The sequence below is a fragment of the Schistocerca gregaria genome, chromosome 10 (assembly GCF_023897955.1).
Source record: "Schistocerca gregaria isolate iqSchGreg1 chromosome 10, iqSchGreg1.2, whole genome shotgun sequence".
NCBI classification, from domain to species: Eukaryota; Metazoa; Arthropoda; class Insecta; order Orthoptera; family Acrididae; genus Schistocerca; species Schistocerca gregaria.
The window spans coordinates 210,484,783-210,504,720 of NC_064929.1; the positions used below are offsets into that span (position 1 = coordinate 210,484,783).

General features: G+C 42.0%; 1 protein-coding gene across 5 annotated transcripts in view; it reads left to right on the plus strand.

Moving 5' to 3' along the window:
- Window positions 1-19,938, plus strand: part of LOC126293353 (AN1-type zinc finger protein 6) — a 104,861-nt gene that overhangs the window by 31,414 nt on the left and 53,509 nt on the right. The gene's annotated exons all lie outside the window — the stretch shown is intronic.

The window sequence follows — 19,938 nt, forward strand, 5'->3', positions numbered from 1 at the left end:
GATGATTTAGCATTAACCGCTAATGGTGAGCAGCTTATTATTGAATGGTGCATATGTTGTTTGGCTGGGGCGGCGACGTTGTACACTCGCCAAAATGCTTGTATTTTCTGATTCGTGGCTGCTTAGACAAGGTTTTCCTCCGTACGTGCGTGAAATAACAAGGATAGCATACCTCTGCACAGTGAGAGTAACCCTGGTTGTTACATGTTAGTTAGAATTTAGTCTAACATTAGACATTGCTTGTGATTTGTGGCATTTTACGGCTATAAGAGGAATTTATTTGAAAATGTATGTCCGTACTATCGTGACCCTACAGAAGCGTATAATCAACATCTGGTTTTGGATTTAACAAAATAGGATACATTAAACTTTTGTAGAGATATCAAGTGTACAAAACGCTAGTGAAGATTCAAGTAGTTCTGGGTGTATTTGGGCAATTATTGCTTCATCTGGCTCAGAGAAGAGTGTTAATGAGTCTCACTTGTATCTGGTCTTCCTGTAAGTGGTGCGATGAAAATTTGGGTGTCAGTCAAAATTGGTGTTAGATGTCATGGCTATACTGATCATGTAACAAGATTTACATGCACTATTAGTATTCCGCACGTCAGTGCCTAAAGATCCTTTAGTTTGTTCTATGCCAAGTCCGATAGGTAGAAATATTCTTTGGTGCTGGTGGGATTCATCCGATGTGGTTTTGATCAGTTTCGTACCATCTGAGCGATAAAATTGCTGAGAGTAACGAGCATTTTCTTTCCCTTTGGCAGCATCTTTTTATGGATGTCAGCTGATGCCTCCTGGGGTAGTTGGCAATTTTCCCAGCAACATTGGCTCCTGCAGAAGCATTGGTCTTGCTATTGGAGGAAATTGCAGTTTAGGGCATTTGAATGTTGCGAAATTTACACAGCCCGTACTGCTGAAAGACTAAGGTTAACCAGATGGAGTTCGTAAATTTGGGTGGCCCAAAATTGTAGCAGCTAGTTATACGGGTTATGTTGTAGGTTATCACAGATGGAAAGTTCAGTTCCAAGTGGTTTGCAGTTTCCGATGTTACAAAAACCGTTAAGTGTAACGTCGCTATGCAAGCGATAAATTTCGGACACTTTCATACAATTTTTGGCCGGTACTTCGGTTCTGCAGGCAAGTGATTGATAAAATGAATAATTTGCGCATTGTAATTTCCTTGAGCACGTTATTGCAAATACGGTTAGGTAGTAAATATACCTATTACCCTAAGACGCGATGTTCGGCCTCAGCGATGGTATTATTAGACTTTTATTATTATTGCAATGTGTTGATTGCTTCATAGTTCCCCTTGAAAGGCAGTTGATACGCCCCATTTTGTCAGGTATTTTGTAAATTTTAATGATACAATCGGCCACTTTAACTTAGCCTAGTTTTAATAGAATATTTTTATTTTGTATAGTTATCCTTCGATCTGCGTCTATGATTTTGATTCTGTAATTTACCAGTTATTAGTCTGTTTACTCGTTTCTTCAGTCATTTCGCAGGAAACGGAATCCCCAACTAATCGTCACCGTCTACGTGAATGTTCTCACACTCGTATAGGCTAATGTCAAGATGTAGGCTGGTAATCTTCGCTTGACCTAGCCATCTGTTTACTGCTCTTCCTCCAGGTCTTATGCCTTCGATTTAATCATGTAAGATCGTCTTTTATATTATCCCTATCTATCCTCAAAATATGGCACGTGGGACAAAGGCCATTTTATAATTTACAGAAAAACTCAACTCATGTTCTTTGTTACCTATCTGCCTCAAATTCATAATTATCCAGAGTACCGTTGACTGTCACAAAACTTGATTCTGCAGCGGGTTTTCCAGAGTGCAGTTACTCTGGAAGACAATCTTGAATTTGAAGCAATTATTGAAAAATGCGAGATTTTTAAATTCTGTAAACCTTTATAGCAAGATTTTTATTCTTGTAAGGTGTTACTTTTGAACCGCCTAGTCACAACTGAATAATAGTTGTGCCATATGCGTTTGGCCTTTATTCTTTGAAAGACATCAGCAGCAGAATTCGTGGATATTGGCTTTGGCCCTTATTCACTATGCCATCTTAAATAGCGAACTCTTCTAGCAATAAACGAGGGGCAATAATGTTCGCCTTAGATGTGTTCCCTTGTAAGCTTAAATTTTAGGGAATGAGTGATAGGTTGAAATGCTTACAGATATCATACTGATTAATACCTCATAAGGACGAGCATGCCATGCATGGTTTACCTGCCCGGCTCTCTGGCGTATTCGGTCCAACAAAACTGCTGCACCACGATTCATCATTGCAATGTGGCCTGCTTGTGACGTTAGCCCTTTCTGCCGGGATCGACGGTTTTTGTTGAAATCATATCTCCTTGGCAACTCCTATACCATAGATGAATTCTTGATTAGGAATAAATATATTATATGCATGTTGTACCATTTAAGGGAATGGGGTAAATAATAGCAATCTCTTTATATATCTTTATATTTTTTATTTTTTTGCGCACTTCACACGTTCTACATCATAACGGCTACAGCACCGTGCGATTGGTCAGTGGAACAAGCAACCAGCTGTGGTGTGCTGTGAGGTTTTGCTGACGTCAGGCTAAGCACGGCTGTTTCTTCGATACAGCCGATCATTCAGATCGATGTCACCTGCTACATTAGTCCTGGCAAAGGACAGTTATCCTTGATAAACTAATCACGACTTCGTGGTGTAACCGGAAATGACAGCGCAATTATTCTCCGGTTTTGGGGGCTTAAGGAAGTTAAGCAACACCAATTAGACGTTAAACCCTTCTTGTACTGAAACACATTTTGGCATAACTATACACAGGTTGCCCTGCCCCGAAGAGCTGTACTGGACGTGACGTTATTGTTAATTGACGGACTGTTAGTCAACAGAGAACCGACATTATCATGAGAGGTAGGGCAAATAACATAAGCTGGAGACAAATTACCACCTCCTTGCTATTAATAGCTCGAACTTCAGAAATCGTTTTCATTAGATTATTTGAGGAATGGTTGTCGAGATAAAGTACTAGATTATCCATAAAAGTGTAGGGGTATTGTTTGAAACAACTTACACCTTCGGTTTCAACTAGTAAAGTTACAAATGCGCGTGGTGGTAAATGTGACACAGGAGTCTTTACGATGTTCAATAGGTTGTACGGCGCATGCGGGAAGTCACGCAAAGCTTGTGTGAAAGGCTTGTGTGGGCTCTGGCATGTCATCAGTCAGCATTGTGAGTTGGCTGCGGAAAGTCCCGTGACGAGGACAGAGGAGTCGATAGTCACTCCTATATACAAGCAGAGAGGAATTTGTCTAGTATAGCATTCCCGTGAAAGTGTCCGATTACAGTGTACTCATTAATGACGTACTCGACAATACACCCTTGTCATTGTTAGAGGCTTCTTCATATTTTGCCTCGAAGGAGCCAGTAAATACGGGACAAAAAAGAATGAGTAGGGTATAGGTTGCTGGTCACTTTTTCTCAGTATAAATTGATATATTTGCCTTAAATTGTTCCAGTATTTCACTGGAAAGGGGAGCGAACGATAAGTAGAAATGACTGCACTTTGTACTGGCCGTGCTTGCTTTTCTGACGCTTGTCTGTTGCGGTGGTACGATAGATAAGTTTATCGCTCATTTTGCAGCGACGTGTTGGGTGCGTGCTAGTGCAGACATTTAGCACAATTTGTTTGTCTTCCGTTTTCTTCTGTCATGGAATTATCAGACTATGGCGTGCACGTGAACCTGGTTGTGCGTGGCTTTGTGGGAAAGAGGTTGCGCGTCTTCTGTCGTACATGGTCAGATTACTAGTGTGATTAAGAGGCCGTGCGTCGTAGGAAAATATTTAGCGCTTAAAGGAACTCTTGCAACGCATTGCTTTGGCTCGTTTGAATTCACTCATTTCATAACCTTCAGTTATTCTAATTACAGGGTCGTCCCGTAGTTACCAAATACAAATATTGTTGAAGTTGAGGATAATGTCATTTATGTTCTAAAATTGTTGAGTACGCTATATGGAAGTAATTAGAAGTTCTGATGACTAGAAAATGGGCTCGAATCAGAAAAAACTGAAAGTTTTTTATATTACTACAGTATTCAGCTCTACAGAATCATTTTTGTAAAAAATGAAATGGAATAAGGAATCCAGTGCAAAGAGTAGTTTACTTTTTGTGCCTCTAATGATTTGAGGTAATCACATTGTTTTTTGTGTTGTGTGTTACCAAAATCTCTCTATCAGCTGGGGATCCTGTTTAAAGAAACTTGTATCAGGTTTGGGAACCTGTGGTGAAGAAAGCGTGTACCTGCTGTTGCACAGCTGTTGAGGGTGGCCCATGTGGTGACAGGATAGTGGTTTTTGCATTTTAAAAGGAAACAGTGGTGATTAAGCCACCATTGATCATACCATCACATTTATAAAAGTTTTCATATGTACAATAATTTCCTACATAAACACAAACTATGCTAACAGATATGCTATACCTTAAACCAGAATTAAACTGGCACATCAGTAGAATTACACAATAAAAATACAAACAAATAATTCTGTGCAACATGAATGTATTGCAAAGATGTCAGATTGCTGTCTTCACCAAAATTTACACAGTATGACAGTGGTGCAAAACTGAGACTGTTTTGTGTGCTGCAGCTGTTATAGAACAATTCTATTACCGTGGTCTCCATCATTCCAGTAATGCATAGTTATATTGTGAAGTTTATAACTAGTTTGATTCAGTAACGACGACGAAACACTGAAATAGGTCACAATGAGTCATGACAAATGACACCCCTTTTCGATCTTTTTACTTGGTCTTCCTGACTTATTAGTCATCAATGCTTTAGATGCTGTCATTCCCTGAGAGAACTAAAAAAGTGTAAAACATAACAAAAGTTATCAGATTTCAGTGACAGGGGAATATGAACCAATTTTCAATGCACTTCCACCTCATCGTTGTCTTTTAGGGCCTTATTTGCTCATATTGCAACACCAAATAGTTTTTAGATGGGTTAGATTATGTTCTCTCTAATGAAAGTGGTTCAAAGTAGTTTGCAGGAGACTCTTTTATAAGTGGCCAAAAATAGCCATTTTTGGTTCTGTAGCAAAATCAATTTTACCCTCATATTGTGACTTACTTGAAAGTACTAGGAGAATGAAATTGTACATTTGAAGGCCTTGTATTGGTAATTTGGTGTGTGCAAACTTTCAGGTTTATTCCACAGTTGCTTCTGAAGATAAAAAAGCTAAACTTAATGTTTTTCAAGTGCCTGTCTTTCTTTTTTGATGACTTTGCTTCAGTTTATCCATATGCAAATTGCCAAGAAAATTATTTCACTTAGAAGTGCACATAAAGTTGTACAAGGTAGCCTTGGTTTGTTTCTTTAAAGAAAATATAGCCGAAGATATTGCCTTAAAAGTTACCTAAAACACATGGATGCACTGTTAAAAGCTGTGCTGTGGTGTCAAATAAATGACTAAATTCCTGAAAGTATTGAATTAATGACTGTGAAACTCTGCCAGTGTTTGTGGGGAACATGTGTGATTGTTAGTACAAAATTTCATCGAAATATCTAATGGTCATGCGGGAACATCCACACACTACTAGGCATTGAATGACTCGTTATTGGTTTTTGTCGCATTCTGTATTTTTCCGTGCTTTGTTAGTCTTAATATATCGTGCCATTTTATACTTCTGCGAGGCATCGTGCATGCACGTTTGAAATTTTAATAATCTGACCAAATTCGAATGTTTGGGTATTCAAATATCTCTTTTTGTACTACAAGAAATAAATTGTTTATGTGCAAATGAAATGGTAGGGGTGGAAGTGTAGAACACGAAAATAGGCTGTTAGCTCAAACATAATTTTTTACAGGGATATTGTAGTCTGCATAATCATTGGAGACTGCACTTCAAGGTGCAAGCTTGACAAGCATGCACGATGAAAGCTCTTACCACAACCTTGAAATGTTTAAAACCCCTAAAGCTCATGAGAAGTCGCAGTACTGGTATCGGTCTTTCTTTTAGACTTAGTTTCAATCATAATGGTCATACTTTTTAATGCAAGTTTTTGGGAGTGCTAGGGAGTCTCAACTTTATTTTGCAATTGATTCAAATGTGTTTTTACTTCCATCAAAAGCTTAACACCACCACAAAACAATTTTTCGTTCATCAATGGCAAAGCTGGCTGTCTTCTTAGGTCCACATTATCAAAACACATGTGAATGCTGGTAGAAAGAAGCATGCTTTGACTCAGGATTTTCAAGCAGAGATTGTTTGCGCGTTTATCCAAGTCTCCAGGCATGTCCATGCTTGCCCTTGTGTGCCAGAATAGGCAGGCATGTGCAAGCATTCATCAGTTCTGAGGCAATCTCTGTAGTGTGAACACTGTAGCCACCATGTCTAATCTCAAATATTGATCATGAATTGCAGTTCATTCATATCTATGAAAGGCATCCATGCTTATGAAATTCCATTCATGTAAAAAAGTAAGGAATGCTATGTCAAAATAGGGGCACTGCATACAGCATTGCTCTTGTGTGTTACAAAGCATTAATCTTGCAGAAGCCAGAGACACAATGATAAAATTCTTTAAAAAAAACTACAGAAACTACAGATGTGTATTTGAGGTCTGTCATGAGAAAGCAGTTTGTTGCTGTAGCCTCTCTCATGACTCTACTGCTTTTAAAATCAAAGATGTAACTATGATCAGGGAATTCAAATGTTTCTTCATACATCTTGCAATAGTCAAGTCATTCATGAGGCCATATTCAGTTAATATGGGAATATGGTTTTCCTTTGAGCACTCCTCACTCCATATCACGTTTCAGCCTTTTCTTGTGACAAGTTTAATATCCGCAAAGGGCAGCGCATCGTCGTCAGTGACATTCTCTGGTAAACAAAATGATGGTTGCACAAGCATGCAAGAGTTATGTGGAGGCACGAAGAATTTGTGCGTGCTTGTCAAGCATACAGTTACGTGTGAGGCTACCTGAAGCCAAACTTTTCAGTTACCGTCTAGTGGCCGCGTTTTGGGAGGGGGGGGGGGGGGGCGCTATCGATGTCTTTGGGCGGCAGCTGCCGTGTGCCGACAGTAGGTCGGGTTGGAGATGTGGAGCAGGGAAGACGCGGACACGTGCTCGTGCCTCTCGCTGGGTCCGGCTGCCCGCGGCCGTCCGTATTGATCCCGCCTGCCACGTAATGCCCGGGGCGTCCGTCGGCACCGCCGCTGCCACAGTCATCCATGCCCCCCAGCGATTGGCTCCGATTGGTCTCGCGCCGCGTTCACAGTCGCTTCTCGCGGGTAATTGCCCTCCAATACCGTCGGGTATTTCATACCATTTTTAAACACACTGCCGGAGACTTATTTCGGAAGATGCTATGAGGAGCTTTATACAAAAAAATGCTGTATGCGACTTAACTTTTAACTCGACATATTCTCCGTGAGCTCAACGCATTAATGGCTCATTATTATAGCTTCTTTAACCCACATGAAAAGGTTTCGATTGTGCTGTAAACCACTCATCAGCAGCCTTTCTGGCTTCAAGATTCAGAAAATCGTCTACCTTTGATATTTCTTGAGGTTTGGGAATAGACAGCAGCCCCCCTCACGGTCTGAAGGGAGAATAGAGTGCATATCTGAGGATTTCAAAGTGAAGATCTGCCAATTTTCGCGTCGTTATGACAGGCTTATGAGGATATTGCCTTACAGAAAAAATTGTCCCCTTCTCCGTCTCCCCCCCCCCCCCCTTCTCCACGATCTTTGGAGACGAATAGTTTCATTTTATCAGTAAGTTCATCGTATTACTTCGTAGTAATGGTGTAATTGCATTGTAAGTAGGACTCCATCTTTACCCCAAAAGACAGGTGTGAGCAACTTGTCTTAGTCCTTGTGCTTTGAACTACTTTGAATGTGGGGAACAAATGTCACCATTTATTTTTTACTGTTCTTTGGTCTAAGGATCATGGTTATATATCTGTTTCATCCAAGGTGAAGAGATGATACAAAAGGTCTCAGATCCTGGAGAAATTGGACCAAAGTGGACTTCCAGCCACTCGTTCATACTTTTTGGTTTGCAGTGAGACATTTGGAAACAGATTTATCAGACAGCTTCTGTATATTGGAAATCTTGTGGAATAATATGACCCCCACACACTCTTGGGATCTTTTCAGCAGTTAATGCCTGATCATCCAGGATCATGACAGGAATAGCATCCACAGTTTCTAGAACTGAGAGATTTGGCCTTCCATGAAGCTCTTCATTTTCAATGCTTAAATGCCTTATTTTAAATGCAATGTAAAGAACAAAGCTGTTCAATGCCAAAACATAATTAATCTATAGATTTTAACGTGGGAAAGCCAAGTGCTTTGGTCACTTGTACTTTCCAGCCCTGTCTGACTCTTTTAAGATTGATCTTACCCACCTCGCCTGCCCTTTCCCTCTCCGAAAGTCACACCTAAGATACACGGCTGTAAAAAGAAACGTGACTGGTAACGTTTATGGTAGGTCACGGAGTTAAACCCCGATGTGCTCTCAGAATACGTACTTAGAACATAGTAGAGCTAACATTTCCATCCTGGGATGTTACCATTGTGGTACAGCAAACTGCACCATTTTGTCACTGAACAAATGCTGAGCAGTACTTTCTTTAGAAGTGAGAATAATTCAAAAGATGTGAAATTAGATCAGGACAGTGTCTGTAAACTGAAGAACTGTTCACTTGTGGCGAGGAAAGTGGGTTTTTCCGGAATAACGACGTAACATGCCATATAGACAGGATGACTAAGGTTCAGTTTCCGTATAGAAACGCAGCGTACCAAGCGCTGATTTACGTATATTGGTGGGCGGTTTTTTATTGTTTTAGTTACTAATTTCTGTATTAGGTGTTCTGTTAGCACATTTAGTGGAAAATACGCTCCAATGCGTGTGAGCGCTGCATTGCCACTCATTTAAAAGGCATGCACTGAAGGGCTGTTCTGACACTGACAAACACCGCATAGCTGCTCCTTGTGACGTAGGTGGTAGTGTGGGGACCGACGTGCTCGCTGTTGAGTTTACCGGCGCTTTATGCTTTACGATCTTGCGGCTTCGAACGCCTGGAGATGTTTTTAGTGTCGAACTGCGTAAGAATAAACATTCTCGTGTGTCGAAACGTCCGCAAGGAAGCGTCCCGTGCTTTTGCTGTTTAATGTTTGTTGGAATTTCGGTGATCGGAAACTGTCGAAAAATGCTAAGGGGTTATGTTACCGGGAAGCAACTGCTCTTCACATTACGCTGTAGAACTCGATCCGCGAGGTTCGCCATTGACACGTTCTTTGTGACTTTTGTTTGAAAACATTGCATGTTTGTTGATGAAACTGTCGAATATGGATAGGTGCTATATTTGCGAAAACACAAATCAGATGGCTGGCGAACAGCAGTTCGCATTACACCCTTCAAAAAGACAATTGGTGCATCAATATCAACTGTCGTTTACGGTTGTCGTGCAACTTCACCTTTAATGCTTGGCATGCCGTCTGATATCTAGATGGAGTTCGCAGTACTTCACAGAAGTGTTATGGTGAAACGACGTGGTTATTAAGCGTACTGTTTCCTTCTCGGCGGAGAAGTGCTGTGTGTGTGCGTGCGCGCGCGCGCGCGCGCGCGCGCGCGTGTGTAATACGTGTAGAGAAGACAAACACCAGCCCGCCCCCCTTCGAGTAGTCGTCGTTAGCTGACTTGATCAGCTGCTGCGACATTAGCCTCGCGTGGAGTAACTCGGTTGTTGTAAGAGGCAGTCTGATCATCAGAAAAATGTGTGACGTTAACAGGGAGCCATGGGTCACCACATTCAAAGCGGGGAGTTTAGTTACGCACGTTGGCTCTGCGCAAACGTTAGTTTCAATCTGCCTACAAAGAACCATCTGATGGAAACAAGTCGTTCGTCACGTTGCTGTGGCTGAAATCGGTCAAGGAAGCGAATTTATGTTGTTTAACAGTCTGGGATTTGTTGACGCTACTCACATAAATAAGTTTGCAAGTGCAAAAAGTGAGTTACACACCTCAAATTATGAACATACAACTTCCCACAAAACGTTTTAAAGAGAAACTTCTATTAGATCACACGATTATTAACTTGTTGTTCATTAAGCCGCCCCCACCCCTAATCTCGCAAAATGTCTGTGTTATAAAAAAATAGCGTGTACATTCTAATTTGCTCCTGTTAGAAATTTAAGCTTCGCAAATTGATTTTTACCTTGGAGTTTTTGTAAGTTAATTCGCCAAATCTGCGACACTGTTTAGATGGGATGCCTTTGAATATTTAAAAAAACGAAAAAGGAATGTTTGGATCATGTAAATTTCAACAAAATTACCATCTGGGTTTGTGCAGAGGAGTAATTGGAGAAAAATACGCATTTACGTTTAAATTTCGTCGGAAGTGCTACATTGCTGTAAAAGTGTAAGACTCTTGTAACTCATGTCGACGCAACCTGATTCCTGAATATCTTTAATGGTGACTCCTTCCACATACTTTTCGTGTAACGCGGGTACTCTTTCACTCACGTATATTCAGGAGAAATAAAACTAGTTAGTAGCCAGGTGGAGTCATTCTTTATATGGCTCTAATGCTGCAACTGAAGAGGTCCCTTATGATTGAATGGCACATTTGGATACATCATCGCTGCCAACTGCCGGTGTTCTCCTTCATGGGTACAGACGGCGAACTTGTTAGACTGCGTAAGGCGATGTTGGCTTGTCACTGAGAAAGTGTAACACAAGCGCGGCGAAGAAAGTGGCGCGCTGCTCGTCTGCGTAGCCATTTCGAGTTCTCAGCCCCCTCGAAGGGAAAGTAACGAGCCAACGAGACGATTCGTCAGCGAGGCTAGCGCCATGCAAGTCGTCGATAAAATGTCGTTTGCAACTGGCCCCTGCTTTGACACATTGCAGTGCAGATGATGGTGCCACCAGCTGTCAGTTACCCAATGATCAGCATCGCCTGAAAGCTCTTAATGCTATACTTGGGTAAATTTTGATATGATACACACTTCTATGTAGGAGAAACGTTAAAGTGAGGCCCTAGCCGCGTGTGGGCTGGTCGGATAGGTTCCTTCTCACATTGCCGCTGTTTCTTGCAGTCGTGAGTAAATAGGACAGCTTTCGAAATTATAACATTACGCCAGCATATGTGCACGTATGTCGTGCAAGCAGTTACAGGGTACACGCTGCTACGATTTGACTCCCCGCCATTCCCCCACCCCACACTGCCCCAGTCCCCACCTTTGCAAGCTAACCTTGCCACAATGGAGACTAAGAAATAACAGGATATTTCAGCTGGGCCATAGTTTTGGGATGTGTAAAAAGAAAATCGAGAAAAGTGAAAAGAAACGAGGAAGAAGAGAAGCAGCAGCAGCCGCCGCCGCCGCCGCAACCACTAAAATGGGGTGTTCACATGGATGAACGGGTGTCATGCGGAGGTACTAAATTATGTTAAACGGCAGTTCAGTAATCAGTTTGGTGACTTCTTGTCGAAATTGGTAACATAACTTACCGATTTAATAGTGCTCTTGCCCAAAATCCTCAAATTGAAGGAAAAACGTGTACTTCCCACGCAAACTGACACCTGTCGCGGTGGCCGACTTAGTCGACAATAAAGGTACTGGTATTCCACATTTATGGTCGCTACCATCAAGCACCAAAATATCAGCTTAGTTTTTGCTGAATAGACAGTTTTTTCCTCGTTCCATTTCTGAGTGGATTGGGCAAGGAAGATACTAGTTGGGTTAACAGGTACCTTCCTGCAAGCATCTCTCTCTCTCTCTCTCTCTCTCTCTCTCTCTCTCTCTCTGTGTGTGTGTGTGTCTCTCTCTCTCTGTGTGTGTGTGTCTCTCTCTCTGTGTGTGTCTCTCTCTCTGTGTGTGTCTCTCTCTCTCTGTGTGTGTCTCTCTCTCTCTGTGTGTGTGTCTCTCTCTCTCTGTGTGTGTCTCTCTCTCTCTGTGTGTGTGTCTCTCTCTCTGTGTGTGTGTCTCTCTCTCTGTGTGTGTGTCTCTCTCTCTGTGTGTGTCTCTCTCTCTGTGTGTGTCTCTCTCTCTGTGTGTGTCTCTCTCTCTGTGTGTGTCTCTCTCTCTCTGTGTGTGTCTCTCTCTCTGTGTGTGTGTCTCTCTCTCTCTGTGTGTGTCTCTCTCTGTGTGTGTGTCTCTCTCTGTGTGTGTGTGTGTGTCTCTCTCTGTGTGTGTGTGTGTGTCTCTCTCTGTGTGTGTGTGTGTGTCTCTCTCTGTGTGTGTGTGTGTGTCTCTCTGTGTGTGTGTGTGTGTGTGTGTGTCTCTCTCTGTGTGTGTGTGTGTGTGTGTGTGTCTCTCTCTGTGTGTGTGTCTCTCTCTCTCTCTGTGTGTGTGTGTGTGTGTGTGTGTGTCTCTCTCTCTCTCTCTCTCTCTCTCTCTCTCTCTCTCTCTCTCTCTCTCTCTCTCTCTCTCTCTCTGTGTGTGTGTGTGTGTGTGTGTGTGTGTGTGTGTGTGTGTGTGTGTGTGTGTGTGTGTCTCTGTGTGTGTGTCTCGTGAAATTAACGGGACTTGGAGATCGACACACTGCACCTGACGCAAGTTATCCATTTCGCTGCTTATTTTCACATACTAGTCTCGCACAATGTGTTAGCATTTTGATTACGTGATAAAATATCAACTACTTGATAAATTCTAGAACTTCGGCCTAGACAGTCACAGAATTTGTAAAGAGTACAGGAATGAGGTGGACTGCTCGCAAGAGAACGTTACGAACACACTCGCACACGCAAAGAATAGGTTTGTGCTTGCTTTAAGTTAAATCTAAATACGTTGCTTTCTGAAAAAATGCAGTAGAAGAGAGTATGATTGGGTCGAAACTGTCGGCTAGCATGCCTGTATCGAATGCGGGGAGAGCTCTTGTAAGAGTGCCCGCTTCCTGACGACCACCTGCGGTTAGGACGCAGCGGTGAACCCTCAGCCGTGGGACTGACCGCGGCGCGCCGGCGCTGGCGGCGCTCCAGGCCTTTGTGCGCGCCAGTAAACCCTGCGCCAGTTCGTCGCTTTTGGCATTTCCACTGGCCGGGTTCGCGAACAGCTGTGACGGCGCGGTCGCTGGGTTTGGGATGTCGCACAACGGCGTATTGGAGTCACGTGGAAGTAGGAGGGTGGATAATGGGTCGCCAGCGTTCTTCCTGGTTCCTTTTGGTAGCGCTATATCCACCTCGACTTGAGTGAAGTTTCACAGCAGCACCGTTTTGGACGTGGCTATTAGCTATTGGCAGAATGCTAGAACAGTTCGAATTATTTAACGAGAGTCAGGATGTCATCTATCGTCTACATGTTTTTAAAATTTTTGTGGAGATGTGCATTTCACTTCCCGTGCATATGACTACGTGTATAATTACTGTGCAGATATTTCATTCACTGAGCAGCAGGTCGGTGTTGACAATTGTAGACTCTGCAAACCACTGTGAAGTACATCTGAGAGGGTTCTTAGCTTTGTCCACAATCAGTGTTTCCTCCATTCCCATTCGCCTACAGAGGACCGGAAGAATGTCTACTTAAATGTTTTTGTGCGATAATTAGACTATCATGTCTTCCCGTTCACTACTGGAGTGTTTGGCGTTAAGTATAGTCGTAGATTTTCTCACAGCATACGTCCTCGAAACTTGCACTGGGCTTCCGTCCGGTAATTTGCGTCTGTGCGGTTCATTCGGTATGAGTGCTGCACCCTTCTGTTGTATTCTAGGATGGGTTGCATTAGAATTGACTAAGCAGCGACGTTCGAACACGGACTAAATTTTCTTAGTGTCCTGCGAACGAAATGGTCTGCGACCTATTCTATCTACAGCTGAGCATATTTTGTCATTCCATTTCATATCCTTGCAAATTTTTTACTTGCAGACATTTGAGTTGTTGTGACTCATAGATACTGTTATAGAATATATTTGCATTTGGTGAAATACGTAATTTTATGTTCCTGAACACACAATGCAAGCTGCTAGTAGTCGCAGTACTTTGAAATCGTATCAAGATTCGCTTAAATACTTATACAGCTATTTTCCAGGCAGTATTTCGCTATAGAAAACTGCATCGTCTGTGAAGATTCTGAGGTTGTCTGGTGGTCCATGAATATAAAACATGCCGAGTAAGGCCACAACGCGCTTACCTGGGGTACGCTTGACTTCATCTATCGATAACGCTCTATTCAGGATGACACTCCATAACAAAGCCCAATGTGTTCAATTGCTGTTCGAATTGGCGAGGAAAATTCCTTACTCGTACATTCCGTGAATAAGAACAAACTCGTAATCGTTCACTGCCTTGCGTTAGTACTGACAATATTGTGAACTCCGCAATATTTACGAAAGTATATAAGCCTCTTTTACGTTTATCAGAATGCTTGTTTATAGACTTGACATCAAACATCTATTTCGTGCTCCACAATGTGGCACATACATGGTTTTTTCCAGTTCAGTGTTTCGCAAATATTACCACTTCCGAGAGAAAATAGGAAAGGGTTATGCCGACTAAAACTTTTCGAAAACTGTCAAAATCAGAATTTCTTCCGTGATTTCGTTGACTGATTTCACAGCTTGTGGCAGTTCGTCAGAATGCTGTTGTCTGAGAATTCCATGTTTCCTCATCTTCAGATTTCCTAAGAAAACTGTATGTGACCGGACTTTGAGGCCGAAACGATTGACGTCTTTGTTCAGATCTGCTCAGCACACACAGTATACGGTACCCAAATTACCAAACTGTCCCAAGTCTTAATATAAACATCTGTTCGTGGAACAGTTAAAGCTACAAGCTCACGTACATGCACTAGTTGATCTATAAACTAAAGATGCTTTTGATTGTCCGTCATTACCTGAACATAAGCAAAAAAATTATTTGAATTTTGGTAATTATAATCTGTATCGCCCTCCAGTCGTCCTTGGGTATTGCGGATAACAGCAATTTACTCTAGGCCAGACGGGTTGTAAACATGTTTACTGTTGTCGGGCGTTAGAACTAAGCTTGCTTTCAGCTTTCCTCAGACCTCGGTGACCGTACGTGTTTCCTCAAAACACACTAAGGGAATATTCTGACGTGGGAAAATTACACTATTGACTGTACCTCTTGATACTCAAGTTATGCTCTTTTCACTTGAAAAAGCGGCGATTATATTGAAAAGTCACATATCGTAAATCAACACGCAGACGAGCGTCGGGAGTCCAATGGCTTACGTCAGCAGAGGGCCGTTTGAACGCTGATGGCGCACTGAACTTTGACGCCCTAGTTGCAGTAAAAGGTGTTTGGAGAGTAGACTTTGAATTTGCATGATCAGATGTTAGAGCTAAGTTAGCTATACATGAATTATTCGTTCATAGCTGAAATATTTCTAAGCAAATTAAAGTTATGCACCAGGATCAATAACGTTTAACTGACACGGTTTTCGAAAGTTCAGTTTCTGTAATAGTGGGTCTCACCAGCAACCAGTACGTGTATAAGTATCGTTTGAAATACTGTTGCATTTTAACACGTGATATCTTGTAAATTGTGGTCGTGAAGGGGAGGCTGGTTTCAATATTCCATAATTGCCAAAAGATGCTAAATTCCATACGGACTGAACTCTACAAACAAAAAGTGGTGTATCATGGCAAATATGATTGCGCCGTTACAAATCTTGCATTAAATTTTCCTAGTTGTTAGAATTTTGCTGCAAAGATGTCGGTAATGTCACAAGAGGTTGAGGTAGGACTGATCGTAACGTAGGCCGAGAGATCATACATAAATTTAATAAATTTGTTATGAACTGTTGTAGCGAATCGAACATAAAATCAACTGCAAGGAATATAAATAGTTTACATCCACACCCTAGCAGAAGTAAGAGAAAGTATCGCACAACTTTAAACGATATTTCCCTTTACACAACTTGATAAAAGTTGATTTTTCGTCGTTTCTTCACAAGTCAGACAGAACGCACACGACAGTAGTAAGGGGCATGTAGCTGCACTGGAAACTGGCCGTTTCAGAGAATACTTCCAGTGCGAGATTCAGTGACAGTAAAATGTGACGAATTGAGCGTTTGAAGTAACTCCTCCGTACTCAACATTTGCTTGGAACCGCGATTCCACTAAATAGTATTAAGCTATGTAATATATCTGCACAAAAGTAGCTACTTTTTCGGCTTTCGAATGAGAGCAGCTTCTTTAAGATTACTTAAAAGGAAAAGACGTAGATTTGTTCCTCAGAAAAGTTATTTATTTGGTACCTGTACCTCTACTGCAACTGCTGTTCGTGCTTCTGATTGGAAGCGAGATCGGTTGTAGCGTCTACCTACGCATATACACGCGTCCAGGAGCAGGTTTGCTCAAGGTCGCTTTTGTTCTAAGCGAAGAGCACGTACTGGATATACCGAAAGGAATAACGTTAACGACGTCCAGAGGTGGTGCTTTATTTGCATCACATTCTCGTATTTACTCGTCGCCACAGCTTTTCTCACGTTAATAGTGATTGTGGAAGAAGCAGTAATGGAAGTTGGACGTAAAACATAATGCAGCTTACGTATTAGGTGGTTGACATATGTTTTAATTGTAATAATATATTTCTATTAATGTTTCGGGACAGGTGGTCTAGCACTTTCCTGGAAACCGAAAGGAGGTCGTGAGATCGAATAACGGCCGGTCCACGGATTTTTTCAGGCTGCCTTTAACGTGTGAAAATTCGCCGGAAACGGCACGTGGTTCCGATTCAGCGTCAGAATCCGAAGTCCCCTTACCCCTGTAGGATCACTGGGGTAGGTACGATGTGACGTCCAGTTGAAAGTTGCACCAACTCGTTAAGCCACACATTACTACTTTTAGACAGAAAATGTAAGGAAGCCATTGCAAAATACGTTTGAGAATCACTTTTACTGCCCCATTTATTCAAAGAATTTTTATCTGAGCTTTCTAAAAACGTGCGTATGTAGCGCAAGTGGTGTGAGAATGTTAGGATCTTCTTATAGCGGCTCCATTTGTACTGCACACGTGTCAGGAATTTTCGGTCTTGGTTTGCTGTAACGCTTCCTTATTAATACCCATTGCATCACAACAAGCAAATTAACTATTAGCTACCGTAGTTATATTGCATGTCAAATATCCTTACTTGATAAAGTCGTTCATCGGTTTCCGCCTAAACAAGTTTTTAATTTTGTTTTTTAACATTAGCAGAGCTGTCGGTCAGGGAAATAAGCTCAGAATATTTTATCTTCCGCTGGAGGAATTCACCATTCAGAAAGTGCTATTGATCAGTGAGCATAAAGATCCTGAGAAGTCAGACAGAATTAGTCATTGTGAATTACTTTGCCGCTTCATTCGTTTAGACAGCCCCTTACCCCTATCGCCACAGCACATAACACGCTGTGGAATTGAGGGAAGTCTGATTTCGCTAGATTGTCTGTCAACGTGATTATTAGTAGGAAATTGAAATCTCCAAACTATTAAAAATTGTTGCTTTTGTTAACATAATTATGCTTAAACACTGATAATTTAAAGTGTGGTATCGACGGATAATAATTACTATGGAGTGTCCCCCAGTGCGGTGGGTGAGACTTACAGGAAGAATACTTTAGGTGCTAGTTCAGTTTTCTTTGTCAATTTCCTAGTGAACGTAATGAGCATGTCGTGGTTCCTCCTCTGGTTCCTTAGTCTTAGTGAGGCTGAGCTGGTTAAAATGTACCTGTGAGAAACTGTTTTGTCCAGTTCGTATATTAGTTGATTTTTAGAAACACTAATCTTCGGTATGTTCATATTGACAGTGTAACAAGCATGTATCGATATGTGAACAGAAATGGAGGCTATCATAGTTTGTGAAAAACTATTTTTTTTTATCTTTGGTCATAATGTTTTCGATTTGCAAAGCGAACATACTTAGGCATCGCACATCGCCTTCAAGTAGTAGTCGTTTGCCTGATTTGACAGGTGGACTTCAGCATTACTTCACTAGTCACGGTCGCAGAATTCTGACAAATTCCTATGCTTAATGAATGCTGTAAAATTGCTGGCCGTTTACTACCACTTGCTCTTAACGTAGGCAAAGCAGTCGCCATGCTGTTGTTCGAATTCATAAAACTGTCGACTGCGCAGATCACTGAAGGCACACGGTCCGTAATCCTCGACGACGTTGTCGTGCCCCATACTATATTGCGATTGAGGACCGTCCCCAGCCCGCGAAGCAACTGGCAGCAGGCAGGCCTGTGGCGAAGTCTGGTCGGCTCACAGAGCGTATCAAATGCGGCGTTGCCGCGCGACCCGCGAATAGGCCGTCAGCTGTTAAGTGCGCACGGTTGCCGGCTCGCGCGGCCAGCAGTCCAGCACCTGCTGTCTGCTGGCGCGCGCGCCTGCGCACTACAGCCAGTCCCCTCCCACCCCTCCCCCACCTCCTCCCTCTCCCCTCAATGCTGTGTAATGGAACCCAGTGGTGGCCGCTGGCTGTGGGTTCCATTTGCCCAATCTTAACGCCTGCAGTTTTTAACAAGTCTTCATACAGTCATTAACTTAGTAAACGGAGTATATCTGCGCCGTTAAGTGACAGCGCGACAGCCAAGTCCTAAAAGTTACGTAAGTGCAGGTGGTTCCGTACTGGGAATGAGAGCAGCAACTAATAGTCGCGTTAATTCCTCTCTTCAGAATAGTCATTGCCAATTTAGAGCATTTTAATCCCGAAACTGCTGTAAACATTTCGTCAACGTGTAACAGACAAGGGATATCGGCGATGCCCTTCGGTGATTAAAGTTAGGCTGTGGTCACAGAGGAACTGATAGGTGGATTCGACCGACGACCGACGTCGCCCGAAGACGGCCGATCTTTTCGAATCAGTACGCCACTACGTGCATGATCAGTGTAGGGGACCTCATAGCCCCCAAATTTACAGATTTCGGATGAAAATAGTAAAAATTCAAAACTTTTTTCAGCCATGGCCGATGCGAACGAAACATGGACTATGGGAAACTGATAAGTTTAGTCAAGGGAATAGTTTGTGGCATCCTGAGAATGAAAAATATAATAGGAATATAGCTCGGAATCTGTAGACTGAAATCGCAGGTTTATCGTAAACCCCAAGTAGGCAAAATCTTTATCGGGAATTTTAGGAGTACATTATAATCGCGAAAAATTTGTTGGACTGCCAAGGATGGTGTACCTTGTGATCAATGTTACTGTAGTGGATATTTTTGGGTTATGGTTGGTGGAACATTAGCTGTCTACAAATTATTGTTACATTGGCGTTTTTATGCCAGTTGGCTGGTGTTTCATGAATCGGTTTGCAAATTTAATGCGTATGTTTTTGCACCTGACAATGCTTCAGGTGTTCAGAGTATCTTATTCCAGACTTTGTTTGTCTTTGCCCATACACTGAATGACAGTCGCTGAAGCTTAACTGACATGTCTGCACTTCAGTCAAATTAAGGAAAACAGATTTCTAGAGCATGCCTAGGTGTTGTTCGAGCTCTCTCACAAATCCGATACTCACTGTAGATTCAATTCTGGCTCAAGTAAAACTAGAAGTGACTTTTATATTTATCCGGCGATTACCACTTTCCAATGTTTAGGCATACACCGCGTTCTGAAAAGAATAGTTTCAAAGTTTGTGTGTGGCATGTGGGATGTTATTTACATGCCCTAAAAACCAATTTAGAATCCAATGTTCCAACTACTACGAAATTTAATTTATTCTAAATCGAATTTTGGATTATGCTTCGTGAAAGTGCCTTAAGACACTGCAATATAGTTTTTTAATTAAAAGCTACACCTAACCTATAAGAATCTCGCCACAAATCTTATGTCCCCTCTCAGCTCTACTGACCACTTTTTGTGGAATAAAGTTAGTTAAATGATACTTGCTTACTCCCAAATTTTATCCATTCATTATCTAATATAAACATTGACATTAACCATGTAAGTTAACCATTGTGTGCTCTTAATGACATTGGCAAAA